Here is a 16,305-nt window from a genome sequence, read left to right on the forward strand (position 1 = left end):
TATAGATAGTTCTTAATAGAGTAAAATGCTCAAAGCAGACATTTTTTACTAAAAAATTTTAAAATTTAAAAAATTTTTTACCAGCTAAGATAAATCATTTTCTTCTTTTCATTGGCTCCGTTCCACCTGGAATCACTAAAATTCCGGAGTATATTGATCCAACCAGGGCTTGGGCCTGGGAAGAGACCTGGCTTTGCAGCCTTCTAGTCCAGGAGTCCCCTCCCACCATGTCAGGACTCGCCAAGGGAAAGCTGTGCAGCAAACTTGGCAGAAATTATGCTTCCTTCCCACTCCCCCAACCCCAGCCCCAGCCATCCAAATAAACAGATGTACAGGAAGTAGTGGTCAGAGGCTTGCTGACCAAATATTTCACAGAAAATTCATCCAAGAGGCCTAGTTCCTCCTTGCCTTGACTGGAGATAATGGAGAGGAGTGTCCCCTATTATGGGTTGAATTGTGCCTTCCAAAAAGATATGTTCCAGTCCTAGCCCCTGGTAGCTATGAATACAATCTTATTTGGTAATAACGTCTTTTCAGATGTAATTAGTTAACATGAGTCCATACTGCAGTAATTTTTGTTGTTAGTTGCTGTCAAGTCACTTCCAAACCACGGTGACCCCATGTGTTGCAGAGTAGAGCTGTGCTCCATAGGATTTTCAATTGCTGTGACCTTTTGGAAGCAGATTGCTAAGCTTGTCTGCTGAGGCACCTCTGGGTGGGTTCAAACCACCAAACTTTTCAGTTAATAGTTGAGTGCTTTAACCATTTGCACCACCCAGGGACTCCACAGTGGGGTAGGATGGGCCGTAATCTAATATGACTGGTGTACTTATAAAGGGAGGAGAAGAGGCACAGAGACACACAGAGGAAGGCAACCATTTAAACACAGGGGCAGAGACTGGAGTGATGCTTCCACAAGTCAAGGAACACTTGGAACCAACAGAAGCTAGAACAGACAAGGACTTTCCTCCTCTAGAGCCTTTAAAAAGAGCATGGCCCTGTAGGCACCTTGATTTTGGACTTTTAACTGGCAGAACTGTGAGATAACAAATTTCTGTTGTTTTAGGCCACCCAGTTTGTGCACTTTGTTACGTCAGTGCTAGGAAACTAACAGGAGTCCTTGGGTGGCACAAACAGTGAAGCATTTGACTACTACCAAAAGGTTCCCATTTCAAACCCACCCAGAGGCACCTTGGAAGACATGCCTGATGATCTGCTTCAAAAACGTCACAGCCTTGAAAACCCATGGAGCACAGTTTTACTCTACACACATGGGGTTGCCATGAGTTGGAATTGATTCAACAGTAACTAACAATAAGAAGAAACTAATACCTCCACCTTAGACATTCTAGCCCATGGCTATACTCTACCTGAAGGTCGTCTCTGATCCAAACACCAACTCCATGTTGGCTTTGGGTATGGAAAGGGATTTTTTTTTAATAATTTTTATTGTGCTTTAAGTGAAAGTTTACAAATCAAGTCACTCTCTTACACAAAAACCCATACACACCTTGCTACACACTACCAGTTACTCTCCCCCTAATGAGACAGCCTGCTCTCTCCCTCCACTCTCTTTTATCGTGTCCTTTTCACCAGTTTCTAACCCCCTCCACCCTCTCATCTCCTCTCCAGGCAGGAGATGCCAACATAGTCTCAAGTGTCCACCTGATCCAAGAAGCTCACTCCTCACCAGCATCCCTCTCCAACCCATTGTCCAGTCCAATCCATGTCTGAAGAGTTGGCTTCAGGAATGGTTCCTGTCCTGGGCCGACAGAAGGTCTGGGGGCCATGACCACTGAGGTCCTTCTAGTCTCAGTCAGACCATTAAGTCTGGTCTTATGAGAATTTGGGATCTGCATCCCACTGCTCTCCTGCTCCCTCAGGGGTTCTCTGTTGTGTTCCCTGTCAGGGCAGTCATCAGTTGTAGCCAGGCACCATCTAGTTCTTCTGGTCTCAGGATGATGTAGTCGCTGGTTCATGTGGCCCTTTTTGTCTCTTGGGCTCGTAATCACCTTGTGTCCTTGGTGTTCTTCATTCTCCTTTGATCCAAGTGGGTTGAGACCAATTGATGCACCTTAGATGGCTGCTTGCTAGAGTTTAAGACCCCAGACACCACTCTTCAAAGTGGGATGCAGAATGTTTTCTTAATAGATTTTATTATGCCAATTGACTCACATGTCCCCTGAAACCATGGTCCCCAGACCCCTGCCCCTGCTACGCTGGCCTTCGAAGCATTCAGTTTATTCAGGAAACTTCTTTGCTTTTGGTTTAGTCCAGTTGTGCTGACCTTGCCTGTATTGTGTGCTGTCTTTCCCTTCACCTAAAGTAGTTCCTATCTACAATCTAATTAGTGAATACCCCTCTCCCACCATCCCTCCCTCCCCCCTCTCGTAACCACAAAATAATGTTTTCTCCTCAGTTTAAACTATTTCTCAAGTTCTTATAATAGTGGTCTCATACAATATCTGTCCTTTTGCAACTGACTAATTTCACTCAGCATAATGCCTTCCAGGTTCCTCCATGTTATGTTTCACAGATTCCTCACTGTTCTTTTATCGATGCGTAGTTTTCCATTGTGTGAATATACCATAATTTATTTATCCATTCATCCGTTGAAGGGCACCTTGGTTGCTTCCATGTTTTTGCTATTGTAAACAGTGCTGCAATAAACATGGGTGTGCATATAGCTGTTAGTGTAAAGGCTCTTATTTCTCTAGGATATATTCCAAGGAGTGGGATTGCTGGATCGTATGGTAGTTCTATTTCTAGCTTTTTAAGGAAGCACCAAATTGATTTCCAAAGTGGTTGTACCATTTGACATTCCCCCCAGCAGTGTAGAAGTATTCCAATCTCTCCACAGCCTCTCCAACATTTATTATTTTGTGTTTTCTGGATTAATGCCAGCCTTGTTGGGGTGAGATGAAATCTCATTGTAGTTTTGATCTGCATTTCTCTAATGGCTAATGATCGTGAACATCTCCTCATATATCTGTTAGCTACCTGAATGTCTTCTTTAGTGAAGTGTCTATTCATATATGGAAAGGGATTTTAAGCACTGATTTGATAGCCAAACACAAATGATATTGCAACGTTGGCTGTGCCTCATGTAGAATATGGCGCCTTAAACAAGTCACCTCCCCAGTGAACCTTAATAAATGTAACTCGGAGAATTTCTTTTTTTTTTTTTTTTTGTCAATCAACACATTTTTATTGGCTGAATGCTAAGGACTTGGTTCTGTGTCTAATATTTAAGATAAGCCAGTTGTCTTAGTTACCTAGCACTGCTGTAACAAAAATACCACAAGTGGGTAACTTTGAAGAACATGAGTTTATTTTCTCACAGTTTTGGAGGCTGAGTCTGAATGGGGGTGTCAGCAGGGCTATGCTCCGTCCACTCTAGGAGATCATTCCTTGTCTCTTTCAGCTTCTGGCAGCCTCAGGCATTTCTTGACCTTCCTTGGCTTATATTGTACATAAGTTTCTTACATGGTGACTTCCCCTGTGTGTGTCTGTATCTCTTTGTTTATACTCCCTTTTATAAACACCGCTCAAAAGGCGAGAGGTTTAGCATCCATCCTACTCCCATATGGCCTCATTAACATAACCAAAGAAAGACCCTATTTTCAAACTGGATCACATTCACAAGTACATGGGTTAGGACTTCAACACATCTTTTGCAGGACACAATTCAATCCATTACAGTAGTCAATGAAGCTCACCATCTAATAAGAAAGGCACATATCAAACTATTCAAGAAATGATATAATTACAGTAGTGCTATGTAGGAAACCCTGGTGGTGTAGTGGTTAAGTGCTACGGCTGCTAACCAAAGGGTCAGCAGTTCAAATCCGCCAGGCAATATGTAACCTGTAGTAATATCAGATTTTAAACAACCTTCAAAATATCAGTAGTTTATCACAACAGAATGTTTATTTCTCACTGATGCAGCATTTTGATATAGTTATCGCAGGTTGGCAGTTGAAGTTCTTCCATGGGGTGAGTCATTCACCTAGGATTTTTCCAATTTTTGGCTCTAACATCCCCTAGGACCTTTGAGTATACTGTTGCAGAGGCAATAAAAAGAACATCTAACATTTATTGATAACTTATAGCATGTCAGAAACTGTTCTAAGTCCTCCATATGGATAATCCTTTACCATTGAGTCGATTCTGACCCATAGTGACTCTATAGGACAGGGTAGAACTTCCCCATTGCATTTCCTAAGCTGTAATCTTTACAGAAGCAGACTGCCACATCTTTCTTCTGTGGAGCGGCTTGTGGGTTCAAACCGCTGACCTTTTGGTTAGCAGCTGAGTGCTTAACTACTGTGCCACCAGGGCTCTTCTCCATATGGATAGTTTGTTTAATTCTCAAAACAATCCTGTGAAGGAGTTGCCATTATTAGACCCATTCTAGAAATGAGAACACTGAGGTTCAGAAGGCTAACTAATTTGATCAAGGTAGTTCATCAAGTTGGATGTGGAGCTGTATTTCAGCCTAGGCATACCGTATGTTCTTAACTATTCTTTCTATGTTGTTGTTTCTATGTTTCTATGTTCTTCATTAATAAATTAAAAAGTAGAAGTGAATAGACCAGTTAGGACGTTCTTGTCCTCTAGGAGAGATTATAGTTGTTTGGACTAAGGCGACAGTAGGGATTTAATTATGCCTGGAAGGTAGCCTCAAAAGAAATGCTCATAAAGTTTGTTTTAGAAATGTCCTACTAGGTTGTTTTAGACTAAACTTCCCACTGTAACCAAAACAACCAAATCCGCTACCGTAGAGTCGATTCCGACTCATAGCGACCCTATAGGACAAAGTAGAACTGCCCCATAGAGTTTCCAAGGAGCACCTGGCAGATTTGAACTGCTGACCTCTTGGTTAGCAGCTGTAGCACTTAACCACTACGCCACCAGGGTTTCCCTCTCCACAGTAGAAAACTAGAAAAGCTGAACAAAAAAAAATTTTTTTAATTTATTCATAGACTTTGGAGAGCTTGCAAGGCAGAGAGAATTTATGGATCCAAGATGCAAAATTGGAAGGAAGCCAAGAGATGGAAATCTATCATTTGGGGATAGTTTTTGGTTGAAGTTTGCTGGTTCTGAAAGTGAAAGCAGCCTATGAGAGGAAGAAAAGCTAAATGGAACTTTTGGCAGTCTACCTAGCCTGGGGAACAAAAATTTGAAATTGTGGGCATCAAGGTGGAAGGGTCCACCATAGATGAAGGACTCCATAAGCTCTCCAGAACTTTGGTTGGAATCCTAAAAGGGCCACCTACTGGGATAAAGCTAAACTGTGTATACATAAGACTTCATTGGGGCAGAAACCCAATTTTTAATTAAGGTGACCTGTTCCTACCCTAGCTACTTGTGAGAAAGAGAAATAAATCCTTACCCTGGAATAAAATAACAATATCTAGAGTGGTAAAGCATTCTCTCAAAAAATTTCACACATAATTTTTGGCACATAATCAAAAACAATAAGGGATATGTGATGTCAAGATTAGACCAAAAAACCTAGAGAGAGAAAAATATAATGTGAACAGACTTACTGGGAACTAAATATTGAACTTTAAAAAGCTATAATTACTACATACAAGCAAATAAAAGACAAGACGGAGAATTTCAACAAAGAACTAGAAAATATAAAATCAAACAAAAATTCAGAAATTAAAAAATATAGTTACTGAAATTAGGAACCTAACAGATGAGGTTAATGGCAAACTGGACTTAGCAAGAAACAAAAAGCAAACTGAAACATAGATTAGAAGACAATGTTGTTTAGACAGAGGAAGAGAAACTGCAAAGAACAAAAGTTCAGAAAAGGGCATAGCAGATGTATGGGACAAGGTGAAAAGGTCTAACGTACGTACAATAGTAGTTCCATAAGGAGAAAGGAGAGACAGAGAAAGAGAAGGAGAAGCAATATTTGACTAGTTAATGGCCAATATTTTCAAAAACTAAAGAAAGTCATCAGGCCACAGACTGGATGTCAGTGGGCAGCTTAAATTGAAATCACACTTGCATCTCTGCTGCTCCTCATCCACACCAGACATGCACCTACCTCAGGATCTTTGCACTAGCTGTTGCCTCTGCCATAAATGTTCTTACCTCAGAGAGGCACATGGCTCACCCCCTCCCCTCCTTCAGTCTTGACTCCTATGACCCCTTGTCATTTAGACCCTGCTGGACCATCTTATCTAAAATTACTACACTCTCTCCAGATTTTATATTACCTTTCACTGCTTGTTTTTTTCTCTTTAGCATGTATTACTATCCTTATATATATATTTTTTTAATTAATAGTCTTTTTGTTTGTGTGTGTGTGTGTGTGTGAAGGTTTACACAGCAGTTTAGATTCCCATTCAACAATTTCTAAACAAATCCTTCGTAATGGATGAACATTCTAAATATTTCTGTTCTGGTTGTTGCTTCTATTAATCTAGCTTTTCTTCCCCCTTACATTCTCATCTTAGTTTTAAAGCAATTATTGACTGTTTGGTGTCATATAGCTGATTTTTTAAAGGAGCACAGTACTCACAGGTGACATTCTTTATTTTGTGTATCAATCTGCTATTTAGCTAAATGGTGACCTTAGGGACTAGTTTTGGTTCAAGTTTTTAAGAGTATCCCAGGGCGATAGTCTCAGGGAGTCCTCCAGCCTCAACTGGTCCAGTAAGTCTGGTTTTTTGTTGTTGTCATTTGTTTTTGTTTTTTAAGGAACTTGAGGTTCTGGTTTAAATTTTTCTCCCGTTCTATCACAGTCCATCTATTGTGGCTCTTACCATAAGGGTTGGTAGTGGTACCCAAGCACCATTTAGTTCTGGTCTCAGGACAGATGAAGCCATGGTTTGTGTAGGCTATTGTCCTGTAGACTAGTTTCTTCTTTGGGTCTTTGGTTTCCATCTTTCTTTTTAGCTCCACAGAAGTAGAGTTGTAACTTAGATGGCTGCTCTCACTATTTAATATTCTTTACTGTCTCCCTCCACTAGAATATAATCCCTATGAAGGCATAGTTGTTTTTTTTTTTTCCCTACGGTATTTTCTATTGTGTCCTTGCACCTGAGACAGTGTCTGACACTTAGTAAGTATTCAATAAATATTTTTGAGTGAATGATGAATGAATAGATACATACAGTATAACCAAAAAAAAATGTCATGAGCTGACGACATACAGTATACGGGCTATAAATAAGGAAATACAGGGGAGTCCTTGGCTGGTACAAATGGCTAAAAGCTCAGCTGCTAACTGAAAGGTTGGAGGTTTAAGTTCATCCAGAGACACCTCGAAAGAAAAGCCTGGTGATCTACTTCTGAAAAATCAGCCATTGAAAACTCTATGGAGTGCAGTTGTACTCTGATACACACGAGGGTGCCCTAAGTCAGAATCAACTCAATGGCAACTGTCTATATTGCAGTGTAATAATACAATTCCAGAGGCCAGATTTCTAGATTTGAATCCTGGCTTTGCCAGTTAAAAGCTCTGTAAACTTTGGCAAAATTAATCAACTTCTTTGTGAGTCTTCTTCCTCTGTAAAAAAAAAAAGGGATGGGATTTAATTCATTTAAAAAAAAAAAACCCTGTTGCTGTTGGTTCCAACCCAAGGCTATCCTATAGAACAGAGCAGAAATGCCCCATAGGTTTTCCAAGGTTGTAATCTTTACAGAGGAGCGCTGGTGACACAGTGGTTAAGAGCTCAGCTGCTAACCAAAAGGTTGGTGGTTTGAACCTACCAGCCACTTCGAGGGAGAAAGATGTGACAGTTTGCTTCCATAAAGATTTAGAGCCTTGGAAACCCTATGAAGCAGTTATAATCTGTCCTCTAGGATTGTCATGAGTCAGAATCAACTCGACAGCACATAATATCAGCAAACATTTAATACAGTATAAGGATTCTCTGACTACAAAAATTATACTTGAAATCAAATATTAAAAATTGAAAACCATTCCCGAAGCCAACTCTTCAGACATGGATTGGACTAGACAATGGGTTGGAGAGGGATGCTGGTGAGGAGTGAGCTTCTTGGATCAGGTGGACACTTGAGACTATGTTGGCATCTCCTGCCTGGAGGGGAGATGAGAGGGTGGAGGGGGTTAGAAGCTGGCGAAATGGACACGAAAAGAGAGAATGGAGGGAGAGAGCGGGCTGTCTCATTAGGGGGAGAGTAATTGGGAGTGTGTAGCAAGGTGTTTATGGGTTTTTGTGTGAGATACTGACTTGATTTATAAACTTTCACTTAAAGCACAATAAAAATTATATAAAAAAAGAAAAGAGATGGATGAAAAGAGACAAGAAGCAGTGATGACAGTCCACAGTCTGGACAGACACTACACAAATACAAACAACAGGGTAGATGTCATCACTAAACTGCTTATAGCAGTGCACAAATTTACATTAAAAAATGGATGATTCACACACAGAAACACGTTTGCTACTGCCAAGTGCATCTCTCACTAATTTAACAAAAGCAATGTTCCAGTACAGTTTATCTACATGAATGTTTAACTCTTGTACAGGGCACCAAGATTAAAGACGCTCTTTCTGCACAATAAAATGCTTGGATCAATGTTAAATATATACGCCCAATTTCTCCAGAGAAGCTATGAAGAAAAAGCATATAATGCCCTATCATAGTACCACACTCTTTTCAAAAACCATAAAATAAGATTACGTTGATTTTATCATTTTCCTTTCTACTTTGCCATTTTTTTACATGGATCTTAAAAAATATATATATTTGAGAAAATACTCTTAAAAATACAACACCGGAATCTTTGCTGTTTAAAAGAAGTCCAAGGATTAAGGTATTCACAGAGCTGGTAAAACACATATCAAGCCCTTAACTGTTACAACAACCCTTTCTATGTGGCAGGAAACTCTTATTACCCCATTTCAGGCAGAAGGAAATGGAGAATCGGAGAGGTGATGTAAATTGCCCAAAGCGACACAGTTAGAAAGTCAGATAAACTGTATTCAGCTCTCAAACTGTAACCACTGTACTCTACTGCCTACTCCCTTGCTCATCCTGCGATTATGTTCTCTAAACGCCCACAACTCCTCTCACTCCACTCAACGAAAACAAAACAACAGCTAAAGATGACATTACAGAAGACAGTTTCTTCTTACGTGTCCAATTTACAAGCTCTTTCTCCTCAAGAAAGATGAACTGTCCATCACAAAAAAATTTACAGAGGCTAACAGAAATGTCAACTCTCCGTTCTAAAAAGTAAAACACATATTTGTTGTATTTGTCTCATTAGCCTCAGGGAAGGACGCTCTGACATTTAATCCAAAAGAATGATGCTTTTGGTTACAATGGTCTCCATCTCAGTCTCTGTTGAAGTATATCCTTCCTTTTGCACTCACTGTAAGTGGGACATCATATTTGTTAAAGCAGAGGGTCAGCGAAAACAAGGGAAATCCTCAAGGAGATGGAGTGACAAAATAGCCACAACGGCACCAAAGACCATGAAGATGGTGCAAGGCCAGGCAACGTCTCCTTCTGTTATCCATAAGGTTGCCATGACTCGGAGCAACTAAAAGCAACAACACAAACAGGCACATGATAACATAAGCTCCAATGGTAGATCTGGCAAGATCATGTCCATGTGTCAAGAGGGGCTCACTGGGAGTAAGTTACTTAATATGAATCATTAAAGAACATTCCAGACATGGGCAGGGCTCCAGCCTGAACTCTGACAAAGGAGAATTTGTCAACTGGTGGCTCATTGGTTGAATTTGACCCAAGGATATATGTGTGTGTAACAAATATAATGTTTTTTATAAATACTGATGTTCCCTAATGAATAAAAGAATTCAGACAAAGATCATCACAAACAGGTACACTCAAACATTGTGTACTCCTAACGAAAGACCACACTACCACCTATGAAATAGTCTTGCAGATAAATTAAACTTGTATCTGATTCAGCCTCTTCACCACTTTACAGGAAACAAAAGCCAGGGGAACTTATTAAGCAACACCAACACCACAGGGATGCAATCAGCCAAATTCAGGCTGTGGGAAACACTATAGGACAAAAAAAAAAAAAAAAAAAATCCAACAAGTAAGTTGCAAGGGGGAAAAAAAGATGGAGGGGAAACCTATAAATTGAAAGAAACTTAAGAGATACCAACCAATCAGAATATTCAGGCCATGTTTGAACCTGAATTACAACAAACTAATTGAAAAACAAAACGTCCATCTTTGGTACAATGAGGAAATGGGAACTGTCTCTGGATTTTAAAGATATTAAGAATTATTTTTGCAGGGTGGGTGTGTGATGATGCTATCGTGACTATGATTAAAAAACAAGGGGGAGTCCTTATCTTTAGAGAAACTTTCTAAAATATTTACAGGTGAAATAAGATGATGTCTGGACTTCAAAATAATTGAGGGAGGATGGTAGGTGAGGCTATCGAAGAAATAAGTTGGTCGATGGGTACTTAAGAGTCCATGAAAGTAATCTGTCTACTTCTGACTGCAATTTTCTGAAATGAAAAAAGTTAAAATCAAATCAAAGCCAACACCAAAAAAAAAAACCTGGAAATCTCTCATAAAAAAATAACCTTTGGCGTCTATTTTGAAAACTGAAGTTCTAGAACTACAGGTGTGCCATATTATAATTGTCCCATTACTATCTCCCTAGCTGCTAATGGACATAAAGCAAAGTATGTGCCCTGGGGGGAGATGACTGCCCTCTGAAGAAGCCCAGAACTCTATCTTCATGCGGTAAAGGAGGAAGGGCTGTTCTCTGGAGCCAGTAAATCTAGAATAACCTCAACAAGGATAATAAATGATGTCCATTGCCTACAGGGGGCCTTCCACTTTTATTAACCCCCTTTACTGGCCCTTCCATTACCTCTTCCCCTACCTGTTCTCTTTACATGCTAGTTGGCATATAGACATGTCTGTCTGATTAGTATTTTAGCCCAGGAGAGAGGAATTTAGGCATTCCCTTCCCACGATGTGAACTGGAGAATGTTTGGATGTGATCTAACCTTGTGGACAAGAGACTAACTTTGGGAACCAAGGCAGATGATGTGTACCGTTCTACTCATCCCTGTCCTGTTTATTCTGTAAGTAATAAATGCCTGTTGATCACACAAAAAAAATTGAAAACCATACATTTTAACACTAAAAAGAACACTCTTGCACAACTTATAAATCAGAGTAAAAAAAAAAAGTTATGAAACATTTAGAAATGAACGGAGAGAGTGGGTCATATCGAAACTTCTCGGGTGCATTTTTAAGGCCTTAAATGCATTTTTTTAGGAAATATGAAGGTTGGGAAATTAATCACTAAGAGTGAAACTCATTTCGATGTAGTGAATTACTTAATAGGGCCCTTCTAGCCATAATCTTTGTGATTCCCATGCAATGATTGGGTGTGGCTATGCAAATAAGGTTCTTGCGGTCCACCAATGGAACTGGACAGCTTGCAAATAATGCAAATAAGGTTCATGGCACCCTTGTGGGGGTGGGACCATGTAAATAAGGTATATGGAACCCTAACAAGGGAATTGGCCAGTTTTGCCATCCCACTAGGCTTAAAACGAGCCATCCTAGAAGCAGGAAGAAGGGACCTCACTACCACCAAGAAAGAAGAGCTGGGAGTGGAGCGCGTCCTCTGGATTCAGAATCCGTGCACTGAGAGTTTCCTAGAGCAGAAGACAGAGAGAAAGCTGTAACACCAGAAACAGTGAGAGACAACAAGAAGAAGCTGCAGAGAAACAGCAGCAGCAGAGGCAGGAGAACAAGGAGACTGTCAGGAGACAGTGCAGGGGATTTCCTGGCCCGTGAAGCAAGAGAGTTGAGTGCCTTTGGGCAGAAGGCTTGCTAGTGGAGGAGGTGCCTCCAAGCCCTTGTTGGTGGAGCTAGGCTTGCCGACCCAGGAAGCTAGAGAGCTAAATGCCTTCAGGCCAAGGCTAACTGGCAGAGTAGGGTGCCTCTAACCACTTATCGGTGGAGCTAATGAGCTTTGTAACACTTGCCCAAGCAAGGCAGAGGCCAGGCCAGCCAAAGAGGGCCAACATACTTGAGGGGCCAAGAGCAGGGAGGCAGAGGGCCAATAAGAAGTCTGCCTGTGGGCATGGCCAAGAATCTGTCCTGACCAAGGAACTGTATCCTGAGTTGTTCCTGATCCTGAATTGTAACCTGTTACTTCCCTAATAAACCTCATAATCATGAGTTCTGTCCGTGAGTTCTGTGTGGCCACTGCAACAAATTATTGAACCCAGCAGAGAAGTAGAGAGCACCATGGGAGAGACAGCTGGTGTTAGAACTGATAAAAAGGTTGGAGAGAGGAGGTATGTCTGGCCTCCACTTCATAGGAATCAGCCTTGGGCTGAAGCTGATGATGATTCTCTCTCCCTCTGGTGAAGTGAGAGGTGGTCAGACACCTCCACCATGCCATTTTTACACTCATGGAACCAGAAATTAAAAAGAAAAGGAAGGAAAGAAAGAAGCAGTGAATACAAGTGAAACAGAAGAAAATGCTTTACTAAGTGCCCAAGACGATCACCAATGCACATTATCATGACATTTCTAGGAAAAAGGAAAACATCTTAAAAAGTTCTCAGGTGAGAGGAAAAAGAAGATTATATACTAAGTGTCAGTTGTCATAGTAACATCAGACTTCTCATCAACCACTCTGAAAGTTGAAAGACAATGAAGACATTTTTTTGACCCGTGTAGTAATATGGATTAAAATAAATGGAGAAAAGATTGAAGATGTCAAAGAATTCATTTTACTTGGATCCACAGTCAACACCCATGGAAACAGCAGTCAAGAAGTCAAAAGACACATTGCATCGGGCAAATCTGTGGCAAAAAGTCTCTTCAAAGTGCTAAAAAGTAAAGGTGTCATTTTGAGGACTAAGGTGCGCCTGACCCAAGCCATGGTATTTTCAATTGCCTCATATGCATGTGAAAGATGTACAAATTAATAAGGAAAATGGAAGAAAAATTGACACCCATGAATTATGGTGTTCGCAAAGACTATCGAATATACCATGAACTGCTAGATGAACAAGCAGGCCTGTCTTGGACGAAGTACAGCCAGAGTGCTCCTTAGAAGTGAGGATGGAGAGACTGCATCTCATATATTCTGGACATGTTATCAGGAGGGACCAGTCCCTGGAGAAGGACATCATGCTTAGTAAAACAGAGGGTCAACAGGATGGACTGACACAGTGGCTGCAACAATGGGCTCAAACACAGCAATGATTGTGAGGATGGTGCAGGACCAGACAGTGTTTCATTCTATTGTGCATAGGGTCACTATGAGTCAAAACTGACTGGAGAGCACCTAACAACAACAGTACTATGGAGAGATCCCAGCATATATTATTAAGTATAAAAACAAGGTCACATCTTTTCCGGTTACTGCACCACTAGGAACCACAAGCAGCAAAGTCTCTTGAGATACCCTCCAGGAGGTGACAATGTAAGTCCTGCATGGGGACTAGCACAAGCACTGGAAGTTTTTTGAAATGGTGGAACTGCAGATCAACTTGAAGAACTATGACCCTCAGAAGGACAAATGCTTCTCGGGCACCATCAGGCTTAAGTTCACCCGCCCACCCTGTCCCAAGTTCTCTGTGTGTGTCCTTGGGGACCAGCAACACTACAATGAAGCTGAGGCTGTGGATATCCCACACATGGAACATCAAAGTGCTGAAGAAACTCAACAAGAATAAGAAGCTGGTCAAAAAGGTGGCCAAGGAGTGTGATGGCCTCTGAGTTCTTTTTGACCTCTGAGTACTTGATCAAGCAGATCCCGTGAATCCTGGGTCCAGGCCTGAATAAGTCTGGCCAATTCCTTTCCCTGCTTACCTACAATGAGAACATGGTGGCCTTAGTCAATGAGGTGAAGTCCATGACCAAGTTCTCAATGAAGAAGTTGCTATGTCTGGCTGTAACCATTGGCCATGTGAAGATGACAGACGCTGAACTAGTGTACAGCATCCACTGGCTGTCATCTTCCTAGAGGCACTGCTAAAAAGGAATTGGCAGAATGTCCAGGCTCTATACAATCAAGAGTACTGTGAGCAAGACCCAGCCTCTGTACTAAGGTGCAGCCCAATAAGCCCAAGTGGTACTATCAAAAAAAAAAAAAAACAGAATAAAAGGTCATAACAGTGTCTCTAGTATGATATATTTTCATGCAAAAAAGTGGGGGAATAAGAATACATATTCATACTTATATTCACCTAAAGCAACACTGAAAGCCTCCAGCAGCTATGGAGTTTATCCAAACACCGTGCCAAGCACTGGCTATGTATTAACTCATCTCATTGTCAACAAAACCCTTCTGAAGTGGGTACAATTGCCATTCCTCTTCTACAAATGAGGAAACTGCTAGAGTGGACGTAAACAGCTTTCACAAAGACACCCAGCTAGGAAGTGCTGAATCCAAACTCCAGAATCCATACTTGAACTGCAATGCATTGTAGAAATTAACAACCTCCTTGCTACAAGCACTTGCGTTGTCTTCTTTTCATCTCCGCGGTTCAGATGAGCCTCCAAGATAGAGGCTCAAAGAGGTGAACCACCAAGGGTCATCCAGCCACACACTCTTTCTACTTCGTGTTGTTAGTTGCTATGGACTTATAGGACCTCAGACACAACAGAAGGAAAGATAGTGCAGTCCTGCACCACCTGCAGAATCGGTTATAAATTGGACCACTGTGATCCATAGGGTTCCCACTGGCTGATTTTCAGAAGTAGATTGCCAGGCCTTTCTTCCTAGTTCACCTTAGTCTAGAAGCTCCGCTGAAGCCTCTTCAGTATTATACCAACACCCAAGCCTCCACTGACACAGTAGTGGCTGTGAATGAGGTACATTGGCCGAAAATCGAACCCAGGACTCCAAAATGAAAGAGGCAAATTTTACACTGAACCACAGCTGCCCCCAGCTCTTTCGACTTACCCTGTCTTAATTGTCTGAGGATCCGAAGCAGAGACCCCAGGACCGGGAAGGTTTGAGACTGGAAGGATCTTACATGTGTCTTGTGCTCCCTCTTGTGGTCACTGGTGAGAAATTACCTTCTAAATTGAAGGAATTTTTTTTTTTTAATACACTTTATTTTTTACAGCTATTTTAGAAGCCCTGGTGTCTCAAGAGCTTAGGGTTCGGCTACTAACCAAAAGTTTTGTGGTTGAACCTACCCAGCGGCTCTTCGGGAGAAAGACCTGGCAATCTGCTTCGATAAAAATTACAGCCTAGAAAACCCTGTGAGGCAGTTCTACTCTGTCACATCGGGTGGCAATGAGTCGGAATCGACTCAACGGGACCCCACAACAATACCCAAAAACCACTGCTGTCGAGTCAATTCTGACCCATAGCAGCTCTATAAGACGGAATAAGAACTGCCCATAGCGTTTCCAAAGTTGTAAATCTCTATGGAGGCAGACAGAGTGGCTGGTGGGTTTGAACCGTTCACTTCTCGTGTTCGCAGCCAAGCTCTTAACCACTGTATCACCAGGGCTCCTTCAACAACAATAGGTTTACATAAAAATTGTGCAGAAATTGCAGAGCTCCCATATACCGCCTTTCCCCATTGCAGTTTCTCCTATTATTTATATCTTGCACTCCCTCGGTTAAGAGCTCCGCTGCTAACCAAAAGGTCGGCAGTTGGAATCCACCAGCCTCCTTAGAAACCCTATGGAGCAGTTCTACTCTGTCCTATAGGATCGCTATGACTCAGAATCGACTCGATGGCAGTGGGTTTGGTTTGGTATTTTATTCCTATGGTACATTTGTTACAATGGATGAACCAATACTGATAACGTTATTATTAACGTCCATAGTTGACATCAGGCTCCCTCTTTGTGTTGTACAGTCCTATGGATTTTCATAAATGCACAACGTCCTGTATCCACCTGTACAGTATCATGCAGGATAGTATCACTACCCTAAAAATGCCTTGTGGTCCACCTGATCATCCCTTCCCCCTCCACTACCACGGCCCCCTAGCTACCACTGATCTTTTCACTGCCTGTTATTTTGCCTTTTCCAGAATGTTATATAGTTGGTGTCTTAGGTGTCTAGAACCGCCATAACAAAGTACCACAAAATGAGTGTTTTATAAGAATAGAAATTTATTATCTCACAGTTCCAGAGGCTGCTGTATTAGTTTCCTGTTGCTGCAATCACAAATTACCACAAACTTAGTGGCTGAAAGCAACACATATTTATCCTGTTACAGCTCTGGAGGCCAGAGGTATGAAATGCACCAAGAAACATGTGCAAAAAATGTTTTGTTACATATAGGAAAAGAGAAAACAAACTAAAATAAA

At 41.3% G+C, this 16,305-nt stretch overlaps 1 pseudogene; it reads left to right on the top strand.

The window, feature by feature from the left end:
• Window positions 1-1,355: 1,355 nt before the first annotated feature.
• Window positions 1,356-16,216, top strand: LOC100665579 (large ribosomal subunit protein uL1-like; annotated as a pseudogene).
• The last annotated feature ends 89 nt before the right edge of the window (window positions 16,217-16,305 follow it).

Source organism: Loxodonta africana, chromosome 11, assembly GCF_030014295.1.
Source record: "Loxodonta africana isolate mLoxAfr1 chromosome 11, mLoxAfr1.hap2, whole genome shotgun sequence".
Taxonomy (NCBI): Eukaryota; Metazoa; Chordata; class Mammalia; order Proboscidea; family Elephantidae; genus Loxodonta; species Loxodonta africana.